This window comes from Gymnodraco acuticeps, unplaced genomic scaffold (assembly GCF_902827175.1).
Source record: "Gymnodraco acuticeps unplaced genomic scaffold, fGymAcu1.1, whole genome shotgun sequence".
NCBI lineage: Eukaryota > Metazoa > Chordata > Actinopteri > Perciformes > Bathydraconidae > Gymnodraco > Gymnodraco acuticeps.
The window spans coordinates 1-8,394 of NW_022991610.1; positions in this window are offsets into that span (position 1 = coordinate 1).

The following is an 8,394-nucleotide window of genomic DNA, read 5'->3' on the forward strand; positions in this document are numbered from 1 at the left end:
AGCAGGTTTGTAGCAGCGATGTTTGCAGTGAAGGACAGGTTGTTATCTAGGGTCACACCCAGATTCCTTGCAGTCTGAGTCGGGGAAACAATAGAGGTGCCGATGTTGATTGTTAGGTCAAGAGTGGGACAATCTTTTCCCGGAAGAAAAAGCAGTTCAGTCTTGTCAAGGTTGAGCTTGAGGTGATGAGCAGACATCCACTGAGAGATGTCAGCTAGACAAGCAGAGATGCTTGCAATACTTCGAACAGGGTGGGTGGAGGGGGTCCGGGAGGACGGGTCTGGGTAGACAGCCCAGAGGCAAGGCAGAGTTCCAGGAGGGGGTCTCGGGCGGACGGCCTGGGGGCAAGGCAGAGTTCGAAAAGTCAGTGGGCCGAGCTCGAGGACGAAGACCACGGCTGGGGAACTCAGGAGGCCAGGCTCGAGGGCGAAGGCCGCTAGGGAACTCAGGAGGCCGGGCACAAGGTCGGGCAAGAAGGCGGCGACGGGATAGCTCCGGAGGACGACGTACGCCGCAATGGGACCCCCTCCAGTGTCAGCTGGATCGCCGGAGCACTAGGATCGAAAGCAGGAGCTGGTGGGAACCCCTGGCGGGACAGGCGTAGACTGGAACTCTGGACGGAACATGGGCCGGGCGGTCAGTGGGACCCTGGACGGAGCAAGAGTTGGTTGTCGACGGGATCTCCAACATGACCGGACATGGTGTTGGCAGGAAATCCGGAGGAGCAGGTGTCGGCGGAACCCCAAACAGGACAGGACATGGCGTTGGCAGGAAACCCGGCGGAGGCAGGTGTCGGCTGGACCTCCAACGCAGAGGACATAGGGGTTGGCAGGACCCCCGGCAGAAGAGTAGTCGGCGGGGTCCTCCAACGGCAACAGGACACAGGGGTTGGAAGGACCCCCGGCAGAAGAGTAGTCGGCGGGGACCCCCAACGGGACAGGACATGGAGTAGGCAGGATCCCCAGCGAAACCTCCAACGGACCAGGACATTGGTAGGGACTTGAGAGGGGACTCGAGAGGTGACTCGAAAGGAGACTCGAGAGGGAACTCTAGAGGAGACTCGAGAGGAGACTTGAGAGGGAACTCGAGAGGAGACTTGAGAGGGGACTCGAGAAGAGACTCGAGAGGGGACCTGAGAAGGAACTTGAGAGGGGACTCGAGAGGAGACTCGAGAGGAGACTCGAGACGTGACTTGAGAGGGGACTCGAGAGATGACTTGAAAGGGGACTCGAGAGGGGACTTAAGAGGGAACTTGAGAGGTGACTTGAGAGGGGACTCGAGAGGAGACTGGAGAGGTGACTTGAGAGGGGACTCAAGAAGAGACTTGAGTGGGGACCTGAGAAGGAACTTGAGAGGGGACTCGAGAACTGACTTGAAAGGAGACTCGAGAGGGAACTCGAGAGGGGACTCGAGAGGGAACTTGAGAGGAAACTTGAGACGGTCGGTACGCCGATAGGACACGGGGAGCTGGCGTTGGCTGGTACACCGACAGGACTCGGGGGGCCGGCCGGAGAGTCAACAGGTGACGAGGAGCCGGAGTCGGGACCATGGCTGCTGGGCCCGGTACTTGAGCCGGAACCATGGCTGGAACCGGAGCCGGAACCATGGCTGTATGGGCCGGTTCTGGAGCAGGGACCATGGCTGCATGAGCCGGTTCTGGAGCCAGAACCATGGCTGTGGGAACCAGAACTGAAGCCTGGATCATGGCTGTGTGGGCTGGTTCTGGAGCCGGAAACATGGCTGTAAGGTCCGGTTCTGGAGCAGGTTCCATGGCTGCTGGGGCCAGCACTGGAGCCGGAACCATGGCTGCTGGGCAAGGAACCAGAACACAGAACCATGGCTGTGTGGGATGGTACTGGAGCACGGTACCATGGCTGTGTGGGCCAGTACTGGAGCACGGTACCATGGCTGTGTGGACCGTTACTGGAGCAGGGACCATGGCTGCTGGGGCCGGTTCTGGAGTCGGAACCATGGCTGTGTGGGCCGATACTGGAGCAGGGACCATGGCTGCTGGGCATGGAACAGAAGCCTGGACCCTGGCTGGGTGAGCCAGGTAATGGAGCACGGAAGCATGGCTGCGAGGTCCGGTTCTGGAGCAGGGACCATGGCTGCTGGGGCCGGCACTGGAGCCGGAACCATGGCTGCTGGGACCGGTCCCTGAGTATGAGCTGGCTTCCTGTACTTGCGTCTTTTAGAGGTCTTTTGGAGGCTCCGTGGACCTCCAAACGCCAGGCGGGATCCCAAGAAAGGGTCAGAGAATGGAGACTGGCACTCAGGGCTACGAGAAAAAACTCTGAGAAACTCAGGCAACGAGCTTCTCAACCATGGCACATTGTCCACCTCCATTTGTGCCTTCTTGAGGACAGCCTCTTTGTCCCTTTTAGCCGAGGTTCTACTCCATTCAGCATAATGACACTGTAGAGTGTACTCTAGGGAGATCAAGTCCAAATAAAAATAAAAATCTGATGGGTCCATTGTTGGTCGGTTCATTCTGTTAGGATCACTGTAATGATAGCAGAAAAGGTAGGACCCAAATGCAGACTACAAAATGGAAAAAGGTCTTGAAACAAAAGCGAACTTTATTTAAAAGCTGATTAACAAAACATGGCATAACTTGAAAGGGTAACAGAAAACAACTACACAAAAACTGACCGTGAGAAACATGGAGGAAGACCGGAGAGACAAACAAGAAGCGTGACGTGAAGGGAGGACAAACAAACAATGAACCGACGGGGAACACAGGAAGAGACAAGACTAAATACAGGGAGGGGTAATCACGAGACGAGAAACAGCCGGGCAGGGGAGGCAGAAAAACAAGGGCAACAGGTGAACACAATTAGACAATCAGACACACCAGGGAAACTAACGACAGGGAGGAAAACACAGGGAGAAGGACCAGACAAGAAACAAGGAGGAAAACACGAAACAGGGAGAAAAGAACAGCAAAACAAAACCCATTACCAGACACACAAAACTAAAACCGTGACATAACACCAAGATCGTGACACCCTCTCCTAAAGAAACCCACTCTCAACCTGTCTGATGTTATAAACTACAGGCTTGTCTCTCTCTTCCCGTTCCTGTCTAAAACACTTGAACGCGCTGTCTTTAAACAACTCTCCTGTTATCTCCATCAGAACAACCTTCTGGATCCGCACCAGTCTGGTTTCAAGGTAGGTCACTCCACAGAAACTGCTCTCCTTGCTGTCTCTGAGGAACTGCACACTACTAAAGCAGCCTCCCTGTCCTCTGTCATCATCCTTCTGGACCTGTCTGCTGCATTCGACACGATGAATCATCAGATCCTCCTTTGCACTCTCCGAGAAGTGCGAGAACTTGGAGTTTCAGGCTCTGCACTTTCCCTCCTCACCTCATACCTCAAGGTAGGTCACTCCACAGAAACTGCTCTCCTTGCTGTCTCTGAGGAACTGCACACTACTAAAGCAGCCTCCCTGTCCTCTGTCATCATCCTTCTGGACCTGTCTGCTGCATTCGACACGGTGAATCATCAGATCCTCCTTCGCACTCTCCGAGAAGTGCGAGAACTTGGAGTTTCAGGCTCTGCACTTTCCCTCCTCACCTCATACCTCAAAGACCGCACCTACAGGGTAACTTGGAGAGGGTCCGAGTCCAACCCTTGTCAATTATCTACAAGGGTCCCTCATGGCTCTGTCCTTGGTCCCCTCCTCTTCTCTCTGTACACAAACTCGCTCGGATCGGTCATTAGCCCGCATGGTTTTTCATACCACTGCTACGCTGATGACACCCAATTAATTCTGTCCTTTCCCCGCTCAGAGACCCAGGTCGTCGCACGCATCTCTGCTTGTCTAGCTGACATCTCTCAGTGGATGTCTGCTCATCACCTCAAACTCAACCTTGACAAGACTGAACTGCTTTTCCTTCCGGGAAAAGATTGTCCCACTCTTGACCTAACAATCAACATCGGCCCCTCTGTTGTTTCCCCGACTCAGACTGCAAGGAATCTGGGTGTGATCCTAGATAATAAACTGTCCTTCACTGCAAACATCGCTGCTACAACCCGCTGCTGAAGATACACGCTTTACAACATCAGGAGGATGCGTCCCCAGCTGACCCAGAAAGCCACGCAGGTTCTGGTCCAGGCTCTCGTCATCTCACGCCTAGACTACTGCAACTCCCTCCTGGCTGGTCTACCTGCATGTGCCATCCGACCTCTGCAGCTCACCCAGAATGCAGCGGCTCGTCTGGTCTTCAACCTTCCAACATTTTCCCACACCACTCCGCTCCTCCGCTGCCTTCACTGGCTTCCGATAACTGCTAGAATCCACTTCAAGACAATGGTACTTGCATGCTGTGAATAGATCTGGCCCTTCCTACATCCAGGACATGGTTAAACCATACACCCCAGCACGTGCACTCCGCTCTGCATCAACCAAACGGCTCGCTGCACCCGCACTGCGAAGGGGACCCAAGTTCCCATCAGCAAAAACACGTGGGTTTGCTATCCTGGCTTCAAAATGGTGGAATGAGCTCCACATTGATATCAGGACAGCAGAAAGCATACACATCTTCCGGCGCAGACTAAAAACTAGTGGTCTGATTAATACACTCTAGGACTGTGTAACAACCATCTATACTTCTGATTTCTACCTGAAACATCTGAACATCAAGGTTTGATGTGAGGAGTAAAGACACAACACGTATTTTCCTACCAGCAGTGTTGTGAGATGGACTCTCAGTGTTTACAGGCTGCAAGCAGGGACCTGTGGCACAGAGAGATTGGACATTCCACCTTAAGAATGCTGGAAATGGTTCTGGCAGCAGATTACCATCAGGCTGCCAGGGGCCTGGAATGCAACATGTGACTCACGTTGGGAAACAAATGTGAAGAACAGGACAGAGGGTGAGGAGGGCTAAGTGTGTTGTAGTGGGTCAGAGATTCTCCTTTAAAGGATTTTAGTATGTAGTGTCTCTACTGGGACATGTCTCCATGCCTTAATGTTCAACAAGCTCCTTATTTTTCTCATACTGCCTGTGCTGCAGCACCTCTTTTCACCCTCTGTCTGAAACCAGAGCCCAGTCTGCTCTGATTGGTTAGTTGGCCGGCTCGGTTGTGATTGGTCAACTGCGTAGAGTTGTCCCGCCCTTTAGGCTATCACATACAATGTGTTTATGTCATTATGTTAGAAGTAAACAAAGGAGTCCAATGGCGGTGGGTCAGGCAGGGGGGAACTGTGGAAGGAACAGATATTTTAGCCTTTGCAGACCATTTACATGCACAACACACTACAGGAAAGGGAACACCCCAAAAAGCATGACAGGGCCTCTTTGAATGTGTGCAACAACTAAACTTTATGGGTACTGTACATGATTCAGACATGAAGTAGTCTCAGAAATATCTATGTGCTGATGCTATTGTTTGAAAAGTAATAATGTGTGCATGCTCCGTCTGAATATGTTTCATATTACCTCTGTTACATGAGTGCCTAACACACTTCATTTGAAAGCTTGACATTGAATGGGCAGCACACTAAAGGCGGCAGATTTCCTCCCCCCGTGCTGCCAGTCTGCTTTTAACACCCCAAGCTTCATGCCAGCAGGAATTAAATAGGCTCGTTTCCAAGATGAAGGGATTTTGAGATTATCACCACATATTCTGAAAGTTGCATGATTCAAACAGGACTTTTTAAAAGTAGACTAAGAGCCAGAGCATCTGTTAGAATTACCATAAAAGGAGAAAACTTTCAAATCCTCTCATGGGTCGCTGTGGATGACTGACAGAAATTGGAATGCACCACAGGTGTAATAAAAGTTGTTACCTTTAATAACAGAATTCTTGATTTTCAGACAAAATAACAGAAATACAGAAAACAAAATTATCTTTATACTTATAAATTACAGTAACACATGTGATGCTTCACCCGTCTCACAATTATGCAGCCAGACATTAAAATCACATGACGACCAAATGTACACACCTGAGGCACACAGGAGGGGTTGGTTTTCATGCCACATTTACACAGATATACAGGACAATAAAACACTTAAATACCAAACAATACCACCCATCATTCACCAGAGAGGAAGGGACACGGTGGACTGAAGCATCGGCAAATAAACCAGAGCAAAGACATTATATCTCTTTACAAATGCCACATTTGAAGTGGACTTGGTTATCCTTGCGGTATTAGCTTAATGGTAAGTTGCTGCATATTCCATTCAGGTTGTTTATTAGTTCAAAACACAGTTGAGCCTGTGACTCAAACATATATTATCTGAGAAAGGTATTTTAAAACAGAGTATTGCATTTTCTCCATATCATACGTGCAATTTAACTGAAATCATGAGTGAAATGAAAAGATGGGGTGAAGTGATGCAACTCTGTCTCAAAGATTTTGGGTGAAATGAACACACTGACAATGGATGCAGCATCTGTGACATCAACAGCCTTTTAAAGATACATTAGGAAGGTATGAGTTTTCAGAGAGGAAGCGTGGTCGCTGTTAAGGCAGGGAAATCTGCCAGTCATGTAAAAGATAAAATAAGAAAAGAAACCCATTTTAAATAAATGTCATCTTCTGAATGGATAGTTTTCTTCTAAACATGGCTCTCTTATGCGTACCACATGTCACCAAAGATGAAAGTACCAGGGCCAGATAAACCTGCTGGAGGGCCCTGGGCACAAATGTGTACTGGGCCCCAATTGCTAAAAAATAATGACTTTAATACATAAGCTTCACCTGGACTTAAACAAAACTGAAAAGAAAAAAATGTGGCGAATCCTAATTGCTTGGAAATGTAATAACACCTGGCTCGTGTTAATGTGGTCAAACACATGACCTTTGGGATATTTGTCCCCTTTGCATCAATGAGTACAAAGCCCCCAGAAAAGTGTGAGGCTTTAAGCTAATTTTCGTATTAGCTAAACCAAGACATTTTATCTGCGTCACGTGATGCCAGTGAGACCCTTAAATACTTTCCTAAAAGATTAACATTGGCAAAGAAATATCTGCGAGTCAGCGGATATATATATTTCTTTTTTTATTTACTTCACTATATGAACATTTAAATAGCCCTTATTTAAAAAAAAAAAAGGGTTCTTATAGTCCAGTTATTTTCATACACACATGAGTGCAATGGGTCGAATGCTGTCTAGATCCTCATTAGGTTGATGTCACAGACATTACACCGCAGTTTACCTACAGTCTGACGGGGCTATTTCTAATCCCCTTTTTCAGCCATACTATAGAGCTCTCATTTCACAAAATCTTTTCCAGTACTACCACTTACTAGTCCGTTTCTGCTAAGCACTGCTGAACTTGAGGTAGTTACTAGCCAACTTTACATCTCAGTTCGAATGAGTCACATAAAAAGTATAAGGCTTGTGAAAATGTATTGGCTTAAAGGTCTCATGTCATGGCCATTTCTACTGATCATAATTCCATTGTTGAGCTCTACTCAAATAGATTTACATTGTTCAATTTTCCAAAATCACATTGGTTTCTCATACAGCATCTCTGTATAGTATGTGTATTCACTCTCTGTCCTACACGCCTTGTTGGAGCTCCTGCCCCCCCCCTCCCTATGAGCCCAGTGGCCGTCTGCGAGACCGCGAGACACAGCGAAACCCAGCCCAAAACCAGCCCGAACACCCACACACACACACACCCGCAGCCTGGCTGGGAGTTTGTGTGTGTGCTCACACACCGACATACAGCCCCGCCGCGTCCCGCCGTCTCAGGGAGGAGAAATTGGCGGAGCTGCAGCTGAGAAAAGATTGAGTATGTGTGTGTGAGGAAGTCCGCGGATTGGTCCAATCCGCGGACGTAACGTAACGGCACCACAGATTGGTACATTTGGACCAATGGGTCAATTTGGGTATGGGCACGGCACTGTACCCAGGAAGAAAAAAATGAAAAAAGAGAAATCTCCAACGAGGCGTTCTGGGGCAGCATAGACAGGTATTTTCTGTGTTAGAGTTTTACTCGCTACAGGGTGTACTTTGAGGTTTTCTGACTCTGCAGACCGTTTACATGCAGAAAAAGCTACATAACACAAGGGGACAGGTAATAACCGGAAAAGCATGACATGGGACCTTTAATGAGAATGTATCTGCCGATAAATACATATAATAGAACATGTGGAAAATGTAAATAGACTTATAGTCATTGATTGTAATCTGACCCAATAGAGTGCCACAGTGACGCGTCCTAAAACCCGGAAGTAAGCTGCACATGGGTTCCTTCGACAAAAAACCAGTGCAATTTCTCCATAGGATTTTGGAAAATAGCTGGAAATAAGGTCTGTGGTTGAGACACATTTAAGAGACGGATCACGTTTTGTTCAGCCGGATAATCTCCAAATGTCTAGCCTACTTTTATCATTTTCGAATCATAAATCTAATCGATAGATTTA